This window comes from Apteryx mantelli, chromosome 1 (genome assembly GCF_036417845.1).
Source record: "Apteryx mantelli isolate bAptMan1 chromosome 1, bAptMan1.hap1, whole genome shotgun sequence".
NCBI classification, from domain to species: Eukaryota; Metazoa; Chordata; class Aves; order Apterygiformes; family Apterygidae; genus Apteryx; species Apteryx mantelli.
Genome location: NC_089978.1, coordinates 186,422,903 through 186,435,680, shown reverse-complemented (window position 1 = coordinate 186,435,680; position 12,778 = coordinate 186,422,903).

Below are 12,778 nucleotides of genomic sequence, written 5' to 3'. Positions count from 1 at the left end.
TTGTCTATCAACAGAAGGTTTTAAGAGCTCTCATTAAATAAGACATTGTTCAGTTGTCACTATTTGAACCACCAGTTCCACTGCATTTGTGTTGCTTCATAATCTGCTAGTATTTTTTCCTCTGTAATGTTTTTTCAGCATCAATAATAGGTACCCAGGCACAAAATAAAATGAGTCTAACTTTATTCTGAAAGAAGCACATATGTAATTCTCTATGTAATATTATTAAACTAGATGTAAGCTTTTCTATTAAAAAATAAACCTTTTGGAAGCTATATAAATTAGTAGAAATAGTCTTGAAATGAGAAGTTGTAGAAGCTAGTAAAGCTATATCTGGGATGCTGACCATTTATGAACCTAGTGCTTCAACATTCATGACAGTGAGTTGAATTAGGTTCACTTTACTTACAAGATCAGACTGAATGAATTTGAATCATTGCATTTAGGGGAAAAACACTTTATCATGTATGTAGTCCTGAACACATTGTATAACTATAAGCTATAAATTATAAAGGTATCACTTCTTTAAAAATTAATCATATTACAGTAACTGGAAAAAAGGAATTGCAAGTGCATATTTAAAATATATTTTTATATATAGGGGTGTGTGTGTGTTTATATGTGTGCGTGTGTGTGCGTGTGTGTGTGTGTGTGTGTGTATATATTTATTTATTTAAATGTAGGAATGTATGTTGAAGAATCTATTGAATGTGTACCTCTGAAGCCAAACTGCACCAAATAAGGACCCACTACTGTCTGCTGTCAGTACGATGTTTATATTTAATGAGATAAATATTAATCTAAATAAAAATGGATTGGCTTCAGAACATTTGTTTGTACAGTACTCGACTAATGGTCAGATACACACAGCATAAAGAAACAACATTTAATCAGTACAAATCAGGTATATAAAAGCTAACAGGAAATATGACAGAAAAGCTGTCCAAAAAGCACCTTAACTTGTTGGAATGGTTCTATTCATTTCCACATAAATATAATGATGGGCCATTAGGCCATCTTATAAGAGACATAAAAGCAATGCACCTATAGTAATACGGACTAATATAGCTTGGTTTTCAACTTCATGGGGTTTCTGTACAACTGCAGTCATATCTGATAAAAATATTTCTGCACTGAGGTTAACCAGAAAATCTAAACCTCATTTCAAACTCTATTATTCAGTCTGAAAAACTGCCGTGTGTGATGTGTCTAATATTGTTAGCTCTACTATATATTGAAATACATAAATGCAAATGAACCCACTAGTCATGAATTGCAAAACAGCTAGTAATATATTACTAAGGGGATGTTTTCCTTATTATGCTTCCTATGAGAATCTCATTCCCTGGAATGCCATTCAGAGTATACGGTGTTTACATTATCAATCTTACCTTGAAAAGGAAGCCTTTTATTTTTGTTTTCTTTTTTAAATTCTTTATCCTTGAGGTACTCCTTTATGAAGCATTGATCCACTTTTTTACTAAAGCTCTTTATGCTCCTAACCACCAGAGCATCTAAGTAACTGCCAGCAACACTGTAAGATAAAAAATATGACGGTAGCGTTTTATGATTTGAGTACCAAGGCACTAAAAGATTAAATGGACTCCCAAAGCCACACAGTAAGTCTTTCACTCTTTAGGGGATTTCAGCAGGATTTGCCAAGTCCTGTTTTCCTAAAACACATTTTGACATCCTTCCTCTTGATTTAGAATTTGATTTCTAAGTTAAATATTGCACAAGGCTATAAAGTCTTTGGGAACAAAAATGGAAGTGGTCGGCATCACACAGCTAAAGGCATTTAGATGGAATTTACAGTATCTGACTATAGCCAAGATAATTCAAACCTCAAGAAATTCTTAGAATTTTACTGTGGAAAGATTGCTTGCAGTTTTTGAGGAACATGGCCGGTTGCATGCTCAGCAGTGACAGACCAGCACATGTTGAGCCGAGGCAGCTGCTGGGATCAGAGCCAGGCCCTGCGCCGCCTGGTAGTGCAGCACCCAGTGAGCCCTGCTCCCTGCGCTGCCCCTGCCCTCGCAGCTCAGCAGCTCCAGTCCTTTTCCCTATGCCAGTGCAATGTTCTCTCCATGCCTGCTACCATCGCCCCTTCATGCTTTGACCCCGTGCTGCGTGCAGGACAGACCGTCCTGGAAAAGGAGGCACAGCCTCTTCTCAGTAACCTCGTGTCTGAGTGCTTGGTGCTCATGTGGCCCCAAAAAGCCCTGTTCTCAGAGTGGGGGACCAGGAGACAGGAAATGCTCTCCAGATGTGTGAACATGCAAAGACAACACTCAAACAATTTAGTAACCATGGTAAATAACCACAGAGGTTAGGCAACACCAGACAAAGGAATCACAGTTTAATTTTCTAGGTTACACCAGTGCTCACTCATCCAGTTTACAGTTCCTATAAGGACAACGCAGCTTTAGATATTTACACATTGTTTGTGCATCAAAACTCTCCCCTTGGGCAGTGCTCAAAAGGAAATAGAAAAAATGTTTGTTTATTCTCACTCTGTTGCTCTCAGGAGTTTTCTTACTCGTCAAAATGTTTCACTTTTCCTTTATACCTTTTGCTGACTAGCACTCACCATTCTCTTTTCCTTGCTTTTGTCTTCTCCCCTATCCTAACCCCAGAGAAGCTGTACTTTGCCACTGTCATCGTTTCAAAGCACTTTTGCAGCTTAAAATCTTTGTCGGAGGTTTGGACTATGGTACTATTGTAGTAATGCTGCTGAACTCTACTGCCTATTTAAAAGGGAATAAATACTCACACCTTGGAAAATACCAAGCTTTCAAAGATGTCCCCATTAAGAAAGATACAGATGTCTCTGGCTAACAAAGAAAGATTGTCAGATAAGCTGTTGAGAAAGAAAAAAAAAGAATCAGAAAAACTGGGACATCAAGTGATTTAAGCTTGATACAGAAATCAAAACATCATGTTCAAAAGGTTTCTTTAAGGTCTGATGTCAAACAAATATGGATTGATTTAGTGGTTTCTCCTTGACGGTGGTTTTATAATCCTCTACTGAACTGGAAATGCATGAACGACCTTAAAGGTTTCCATTTCTTCTACAGCTCATGGTCCTGTATAGTTTTGGCCTAGACAGATGGTGATTCTTTTAAAGTTTCATATTTGGAACCCAACATCTTGAGTAGAAGTAAAGGGTAGAAGTAAATCTCAGAAATGCTGATATTCTGCATGTCTTCAGCTTGGATAAGTGCCTTTCTCTTGAAATCTATTTGAAATTTCTGCAAAAGAATACACTTGCTCAGATTGTTGTACTTTAACAAGTTACTGTGCAGCAGCCTAGCAGGACTAATTAGAGGTATACACACTCTTACTCAGTGACAAATAAAAAATAATTTGACTTGGAGAGAGAGACATTTTGTGATAGGTATTTATTCTCTTTTTTTTTTCTATCGGTCATATCCTAGCATTTTAATCTTAAAAACTCTGATTTTTCAAGTTGTATAACTGTTTTCTTTTACCAGATCTCTACTCTTAAGTCTCTTAAAGTAAATTCTGATATACACTAAAATTTAAAAACAAAGGCAAAGAAAACTCAGTTCTAGTTATTTCTTCCATATTATCCTCTTCATCATTCTTAAATCCATTCCTGTACCTTGCTGCTAACAGGTTCTCTTCTACCGATCATTCTGTCTGCGTCTGCCATTCAGGAACCGAATAATGCCTTCTGGAGTGTTCTATTCTAATATTCGCTTCTTTATAAGCACATTGCAAATGTGGACATAGATCCTGGTTTTTCTCTTGGGGGAGATGTCTATTTTTATTCCTCCCTGCTTAAAGCAGATGATGGGATCTCAGGCAGACAGATGGCCATGTGAGAATAATGAAACAGAAAGAAGATCTGGAAATTTTAAATAGAATCTTCAAAAAAGACGTATACAAAACCTTTTCTTAGGGTCAGTGGCCAGCACCCTTAACAACATAGGAAAGTGCCTTGCTTTTGGCCTAACAGAACTACATATTGTTTTCATCAGAGAGATGTGCCTGGGTGCTCTGACAGGGCATGTCTGAACCATTGAATTAATAATAGATTCTCAAATGCACGCTTTGATGAATGTATAATAAGTGAACTATCATTGCAATCATAGATTTTCATAGTTCTCAAGGTGTGCAAGAATCACTTTCTGGGAATGCTCTTTGTTCTAAAGTAAGAAAGCTGATTGTCATAGAGTTTTTTTTTGTTGTGTACCTTCTATTAATGTTTTCCTTTTTAAATTGCATTTATAAGTTTTTCTGTGTATTATCTTTGAAGGCTGTTTAACTGTGCTAAATACACATTCAGAACCAAAGAAGTGTTTACTGATAACTACTTGGTGTACTTTGCAGATAGTATGGAAAGGCAGAAAAGAGCTTAAACAGTCTTGGACCTTTTCCAACTGATATTTCATATTTCAGCCCACTATGAAGGCATTAGACCATTATACTATGGGTAAAAAATGAGAATATTTTAGGTCTGTTGAACACTGAATATTTCACAGTTGATTAGATTATACCACTGAAACGCAGGTGTTTCTGCATGCTGAGAAAATCCAGTGTTTAATGGCCTTCAGATTCTTACTTTCACCTGTGCAGGGTGCTCATCTAGTGAAAAATGTAAAACACACTGGCTAGCATATGGCCTGCTAATATGTGGTATCATTATGTTTATGTTGTTTTGTTTATAGGAGAAAACAGATTTTTTTAAAGGAAACCACATTTTAAATAGCTACAGTAGGCAGCTTTTTAATTAGGAGACTCCCATACTATACATATAACAAAGAAATGTGTAACTAGTAGCAACAGTGGTAGTGTGGAACTAAGGAATACATTTAAGGAACAAGCTGAGTAAACCAGCACAAATTCTCAGTCAGTCCACAGAACTAGCAGTGAAGAAACAACCCCTGCACATCTATTTGAAGCAAACATAAACAATCTGTAGATAACCTCGGTCTTTTACATTTCAGTTTTACAAAGTCACTTCTACAGTGCTTTTGCACTTCCTATTTCTAATTAGGTCAGCAATAAGGCATAAGAAAACATCATTTTTCATATGATATTTTGAGATTGTTGGGATAGCTTTCCACAGTACAATGCACAGAAACAACTGAAATGGTTCTAGGTGTAGTAGTTTGGATTTCCAATAGAGTATCATCTTCTGCTGGAAGAAGACTCTGTAGTCATAAATCTAAGAATTAAGGAGCCAGAAGGAAAGGTAGTGAAAGAGGTTAGGGGAAGGAGACTACTGAGGTTCTAGATCCTAATCTGGGGAATATGTTAATATTTTAGGGATGATCACAGGATGTTTAAAAGAACAGCAACAACAAAAAATACATTAATTGGGAAGTGAGCCTTTGTCTCCAGTGCTCCTAAATATTTGCCTCTACCACAGGGCAGAAACAGACTATTTTTCTTTGCCTTCTCAGTAGCATGACTCTTGCATTTTGAGTTGCACAGCTCAAATGCAGGACTATTTCTGAACCTGTGAGTGTCCATAGTTAGACGCTCAGCCAGCCTTCAGAAGAGAGTAGAAAATTGGGCAGTGCAGAAGAATCAGGGGGGTAGAGCTGTCATCACCATCAATGTTCGTTTCAGGTGATTCTGGAGTTATGCAGCCCAGATGCTGCTTATTTCTCTTAATAGCTAACTCCCAGTGACTTCTGCTTTCCCATTAGCATTTTGGGGGGTTCATTTTTCATTTTTGTTTTTGTTTTTTTTTTAAATGACCTTTTGTGATGGAGAACAAATGGTTCTGGATTCAATATATAAGACCTGAAAATAAGATGCAGGGTTTTTCTGCATTCCCCTCACTATGCCCTTAATCCTCCAGTTCTCATACCTGAAGAATAAATCTCTAAACCCTATATACTCAAGCATATTAACTACTGCCTGGTATACCTATCTGTAAATGATGTTTAAGTGTTAATAGAAACATGGTAGGACAAGACTGTATATTATACATGTAATATCAAAAGAAACAAAGCATACCTCACCCATTTTCCAAGCAGGGAGATTGAAGACAGCACTACTACTAAACATTTTGATAATGTGAACTAATTTATTTCTATTTAGACTTAAATTTATGTCATCATTAAAATAAATATACATTAATGCTTGGCTGACAAAACAGGTGAACATCACCAGCCTGAAAGACAGGTAAGGAGATATATAAGACCATATGACAAAAATGTTAAACAGTGCTATAAAGGCAAAAAAACACTGTGAATAGGCTCAGATGCCTGTTTCAGTAACAACAATGAAAGATCAAAAGCAAGTTCTGATTTTACTTCAGGTGTCATAAAAACTCATAAGAATTCATAAAAGATCATTATCTTTTATTCTGATTCATTCTATATTGTTACTTAATCAATTTTTGTAAATACAAAACTAGATCTATTTATATGCAGGAAAATGTTGCTCAGTATGAATACAGGATACATATTCACAAGAAAAAAAATATTGTTGCTTGCTTCACCCATTAATTCCTAAACAATATTCTTTACAGTGCTGAATTATCATATGCAGTAATGTTGCCCAAGAATGACTTTGGGGTGAGGGAGGCAAATAGATTATTTCCAAAACTATCCAAGGAATTTTTTCAAACAGTTTTAGTCATTGTCACTAAATGGCACTGAAGTCTGATTCACTTGTACATAATACATGTCACTGCCCAGATGGCTGGGCTGTAAGTTCATGTTTCCTTTCTGATAATGTTCAGAGACTCTTGCAGTAGATCAACTGCTCTTTCAACAGTTTGATCACTAATTTTGAACTACAGGCCATAGTTCGAACTATTTTATTTTTGGCTATGATCAAGGAAGAAGAAATTAAATCATATACTTTAATTTCCGAGAGTACTTGAATCCCTTTGGGCTTAGAAGTTGCTTTCAACTTTTACATCAACTTCAAACATTGTATTCAACATTCATTACTGTAGTGAGCTCATTTTGTACATGATCTCCATCACTATACTACTGCCACTTAGGGATTTTTTATTTTTATTTTTTTTAACAAGGACCTGAAGTAGCTGTTAGAATTCCCAGAGGCTTGCAATTTATACCCAGGAGCTTGCTGTTAGCAAGCTGTTCCTTGAAGAAAAATGAATACACAAGTTGGACTGTTCAATTATTTCACTGCTGAAAGCACAGTGATTCACTTGAGCTTTGGGGAGTAGACTTTGAGGGAGGAGATGCAAGCTCTGTGCCTGAATTTGCATTTTGCTTTGCTCCTAGGAAAAAGAACATAAGGTGTGAAAAACAAATTAAAGCAATTGATCTCATGGAGAACTTTAAAAATAAATTACTGTTAAAAAATATACACCTTTTGCATAAATATATCAATCAAATGAGTACCTGAGCCCAGGCTTCTACCATTGCATGAGACAATGTAACGTTTATCCAACTAATTCATTTTCATTATTTACTAAAAAATAAAATCAATTTACTGCTTAGCTCCATAAGCATCAAAATGCTTTATAAGAATCCTTGCTGAGAACAGGCAAGGACGAAAAAGCTGCGAATTAGACAAGGAAAAAGAGAGAAAAAAATTAGCTGGAAGTTTAGATGTGAACATTTTAAAGGTCTTCAGCTAATCTATTTACTGAAGGACTTGGAGCCACTCCCACAAGCATTTGACAACAATCTCTTCTGTCAGAAGCAATTGCACTCAGGGAGGAAGATGTATATACTCAGTGCCAAGGAACAAGATGCACGTCAGGTCTAGTCTGTGGCTTGCTTAGAGAAGGGTCCTCTGGCACAAGGCATCTACTCAGAAGTCTCTGATATTAGGCCTTGATACTGGTTATGGCACCAACTTAAAACTTTTCAGACATTCCTTGTCTTTTTATAGAACAAAATTCAAGCTGCTTCTTTGTGGTCACCTGTTTGATGTGCTGCTCCCTGTGTTACATTTGTATGGGGTTTTTTTGCATGCACTATGTGCTGTTTAGCTTACAAATCATAGTGTTTATTTATTGGTCTCATGCACATACACATAATTCATTCATTTTTATCTTTTACTTAATCCTGCAATATCTTTAAGCTACTGCAGTTTTAACTTTTGCTCCAGAGATGCCTACTATGGAATTTTCTGTTTTTTATGTTAGTCAGATACAGTAAATATTGTTATTTACATTGCAGGATTTAAGATATTCTACAGGATACTGGGAAAAAAAGGCATGCTCTTAGCTCAGGTTTGTTCATCTGATTCAGCTTACCAAATATAAAATAAGCTGTGAAGAAAGAATTAGTTGGGTTTCAGTTCCAATTAGAATTTTACATTCAATTTAAGATTGCCCCAAAACTTAACTCAGCTTAAAGCCATATTCTTTTATTTTTATTGATGGATTAATCTTATTAGCCAAAATGATGGATTTTTTTATATAATAGATATATATCTCTAATTTAAATCCTGTCAGTAATTAGGAATGGGGAGAGCAGTCTGAATAAAATGAAAACAAAGCAAAAGTTTGCCTGATTTGAATTAATCCAGAGCAAGTGCTTATATTAAGCACTGGTGGGAAGGTTGGAGGAGAAACACTTCCAAAAGCAGAATCTTTGGGTACAATTCTGATCGGAAGGGAAATACAACTGTTAATATCCATAGCTGTAATGAGAGACAATAGATATATAGAGACCACAGAGGGCGAAGGGGGATAAGTCTATAAACTAGACATTAGAGACTACAGTGTACTAGGAATTGACAGATATGTGAGCTTCCTATTCCATGACCACTAAATAAAATTTTACCTAAAGCATAATGTTGTCATCATCAAATACTTGTTTGTTGACTTTGCAAACACTTTGCAGATATATTCATATATTGAAAATTAGAAAATGTTAATATTTTGAAAAGAATCATCATGAAGTAAAAGAATGTTAACATTTTAAGGAACTTAGGAAAAAATCTAAAATGTTTAAAAATTCCATGTTGTTTGAGAGGAGGAGACCAAATGCTACAAATGTCATAACTTCTCATGACATGAAAATCAGTTTTTCTGACCAGTTTTCTAACAGTTTCATTTTTCTAACAAGACTTGGAGACATTCTTGGATGTATGTGGTCATGTCTGTACTTCATAGTTAGAAGCTTTCCTTTGTTGCAACCGCCTTTGTTATGAAACACATGGGCTATGGTGACCTACCAGAAAGGACAAGGTGTTAAAAATGTTTTGTGAGTGTCTGTGTCATGAATGGTGTGCCTGGTTTTGGCAGATATTTTCCAGTTTGCTTAAGAAAAGAATCTCCCTCCAGTTGGCACTTGTCATAGGACCACAGAACAAACTTGTGAATTTGCTACTTACAAATGACAATTGTGAAGATGTACATATTTTTAGCTATTCCTTGGCATATCTGGACATGTAAATCATGCTAACTTTCTCCCAGATGATTTAAGAGTAGGTTAAGCTTTACCATGACAGTTTAAGTTAATCTAGTTCAGCCTTCTACACAGTTCCCGGTTGGATATCTTCCAGTTCAGCTCTCTGAACTGTTTCACTGTGAAGCTTGGTGAGCACCAAGATGGTTCTTGCAAGTGCCATCAACAGTGAGGAACAGGATAACCTAGCTGAAAGGAGAGGTGAGAGCAGCAGTGACAACCTAGAGCAGCTTTTAGAAAGTTCCAAGGAAAAATTTTTTCAACAGATCATTATAAGGGTAATGTTTAATGTTTAATGTTTAGAAAATCAAAGCACCATGCTTTGATTTGAATCCATCTGAATTTAGAAAAAAAAAGTAAATTTAAAAATACATAAATGCAATTTGAAAAGACATGTCAAGCTAAAGCATCCAAACACTTCTGTCTCAAAATGTTAAAACTAGGTAGAGAAACTGCAACATGAAGAAGTGATTTGCTCAAGGGCATACCTGTGAGATAGCAATTCTCCTCAGTGTGAAATCAGTCCACTGTCCACTTCAAATGGACTGTAGCCTTACAGTGCTAACTTCAACAACTCCAACCTTCAATATTCTCAAGCTCCCATTACAGCCAATTTATGTATTAGGAGTTTTTAAAATGCCCAGTTTCTCACAGGAAGATCTGGATGACTATATGTAAGGTCTTTTAGCCAAATCCATTCATCATAGCAACGATGAATCTCAAAACTGTGCTCCCATCATTCTTCCAAATGACAATTCAGCATAAAATGTAATCAGGTTTCCCTTGCAAGATTTACTCTTTTTTTTTTTTTAACTCGATGAGTGGGATTTCCAAAAGCACTTGGTTCCAATTAAACATTTTGCTGCCATTGAAGCCAAAGGCAAAATGCCTAGTAGCCTCAAAAGAAGGAAGACTACATTATTGCTGTTTCCTTTTCAAAATACAGCCTAATCTTCTGGGTCAAGTGATTTTTATATATTTTATTATCCACATATTCTTTCACATCTTCATCATAAATAGCTGTAATACAATGTAAAATAACACTGTTATCTTAATTTGTTAAATACAAAAAAGTCACTTTTATTTTAAGTGATTTTGAAAATGTATGCCCAAATTTTTGCTAGCATCTACTCTTTACTAAAGGTAAAAATATCTATGGCACATTTATTAAATGTTTAAATCATCTGCAGTTGACCAGGGATGTAGTTTCTGTCTCTTAGGTAGTTATTGGTCTTCTTTCAAGAGTATACTGAATGTAACATTCTTAGAAGCCAATCTTCTTTCTGTCATCATATATATATTTTTTTAATTGAGAAATCAAAAAAAGAACAATAGTAATTCATTTTGAAGCACAACAGTACATTCATAACATGCGTTATGAATAAGTTTCTTTCTTGAGACTGGCACAGGTTAGATAGAGTCTTTGTAGTTCATTCTTATGAATAGCCAAAGCACAATAGTATTGAAATTTAATAAAAGTGTTTGACAGTGTGTGCTCAGCATTATATATGAGAAGAAATAGTCTCTGCTACAGTCCCTTGCAGTCCAGCTCATTATCTTCTTATCACATTAGGACACAATGGCTGTACATCCATTGTCACATTAATATGAGCTCGATCTACCACTTAAATCCAGACCACCTACCTGCTGGCTTGCACACTGGTTCAAATTACAGCCAATTCCAGCGGTTTTTTTAGTTCTTCTGAGTGACCAGTAGGGAAACTCAGTCATGATCTGGAGACTGATCTGAGCTCAAGACTCTGTCTCTTCAAAGTTCTTGTCTATCATTCAGGAGAATGAATATGAACAGCACTCAGTTTGTCAGCTGTCACTAGCTCAGAGAATATGCAAACTGATTTCCTGGACTTCTGATTAAATGAGACTTCAGGGTAAGGAAACTGTGTCCAGACTTTCACTGTTTAATTTGAGGAAAAATAGAGAATTCTTGTGGAACATTGCATATTGATTGCATAGATGTTTGGGATGTGGAGAATTCTGTGAATGGAAATGGCCTGAGTGGCTTTGAGTTGCTGCGACACAAATGCAGTGATTTAGGTATCTGTAGCATCTTGTCTTTGTGTACTGTAGGCATATATTGTCTTCATACTGCCCTTCTGTCATGGTTTAAGATCAGATGAGAGCATGGAGGCTAAATGGATATGGATACCAAAGTACTTTAATCACTTTAGTCATAGATATATGCAATTTTATGAAATACACAACTTCCCTGCCCCATGGGGGAGATGTTGTAGTGAGGGAGAGAAGTTGGGTGAGTTAGTGTAGCGGTTTCTTACACAACCTTCCTGTCCTGCAGGAGAGATGGCATGGTCCTGGAAAGAAGTTGGGTGCGTCAGCATGGTGGTACCTGTCACATGTGCCTGGTCATGGCCCAGGGTTGTGAGGATTCTCCACTCCCTGAATTCCCTGGAGGTTGAAGATCCTGGTAAAAGGTCATGGGTCTTCCCTCCCCAGAGTCTTTCCAGAAAATCTCAGTCACCCCAGTAGGCTTAAGTCTCCTTAGTTACAGGACCAGGAATAGACTACCTTGCTGATGATTAGTCTGTTCAAATTGCACTATTGTTTTCTGATTTGCTGTTCCCTTGTTGGTGCTCACAGTCTACTTGTTCTGGATGCTTCTGGACACTTTTCTTGATGATGAACAGGTTATTTGCTTAGCTTAGCTATCTGTTTCCTAGGGCACACCAAAACAGCTGTGTTAATTAAGCCTAACTGCTACATCTTCCTATTGAGAATTGAGACCACTTCTTGCAGTGACTTAGCTGGAAAGGGGTGGTTTTGTATGTCCCATCACGTTCAGCCTGACTTGGTAGAATGGCTTTGCCCAGGGCCTCATAGAAGCTGTGAAATGCATAGTAGGTCAGGATAATGTACACTCGCAGTAAGTCAGGGTAATATATACTGACACCTGGATCCCATGCAAAGGAGGTAATTTCTAAAGGTGTGAACGTCAAGCACACAACCTAAATAGGTGTCCGTAAAGCAGTTCTGAGAGCTCATGAGGACTTTTCTCTTCAGATGATCATAGGCTCCTGAGGCACAGAGTGTGTGCTTTGAACTTCTCCACCCAGAAAAGATAACACAGGATTGAAAGAAATCACTGACAAAATGATTCTCAGTTGCTGGTCACTCTCAGGTTCACCACATCCCAGAGGACAGAGACGATAAGTCTGTACCTCATGACTTGACCAAAGGTGAAGGCAACCTTCTGTGTGGAATGGCTATTAGGCACTATGAGAAGACTCAAGACTGAGAAATTGCCGGAGAGTACCAACAGGTTTGAGCTGGTGAGTTGCTCCCAGACTTGCTCTTTGTTCTTATCTTGCTGGCCAAGGCAAGAAGCAATGATTTCTGTATGGATGTTGCTGTTTTAAGGTAGG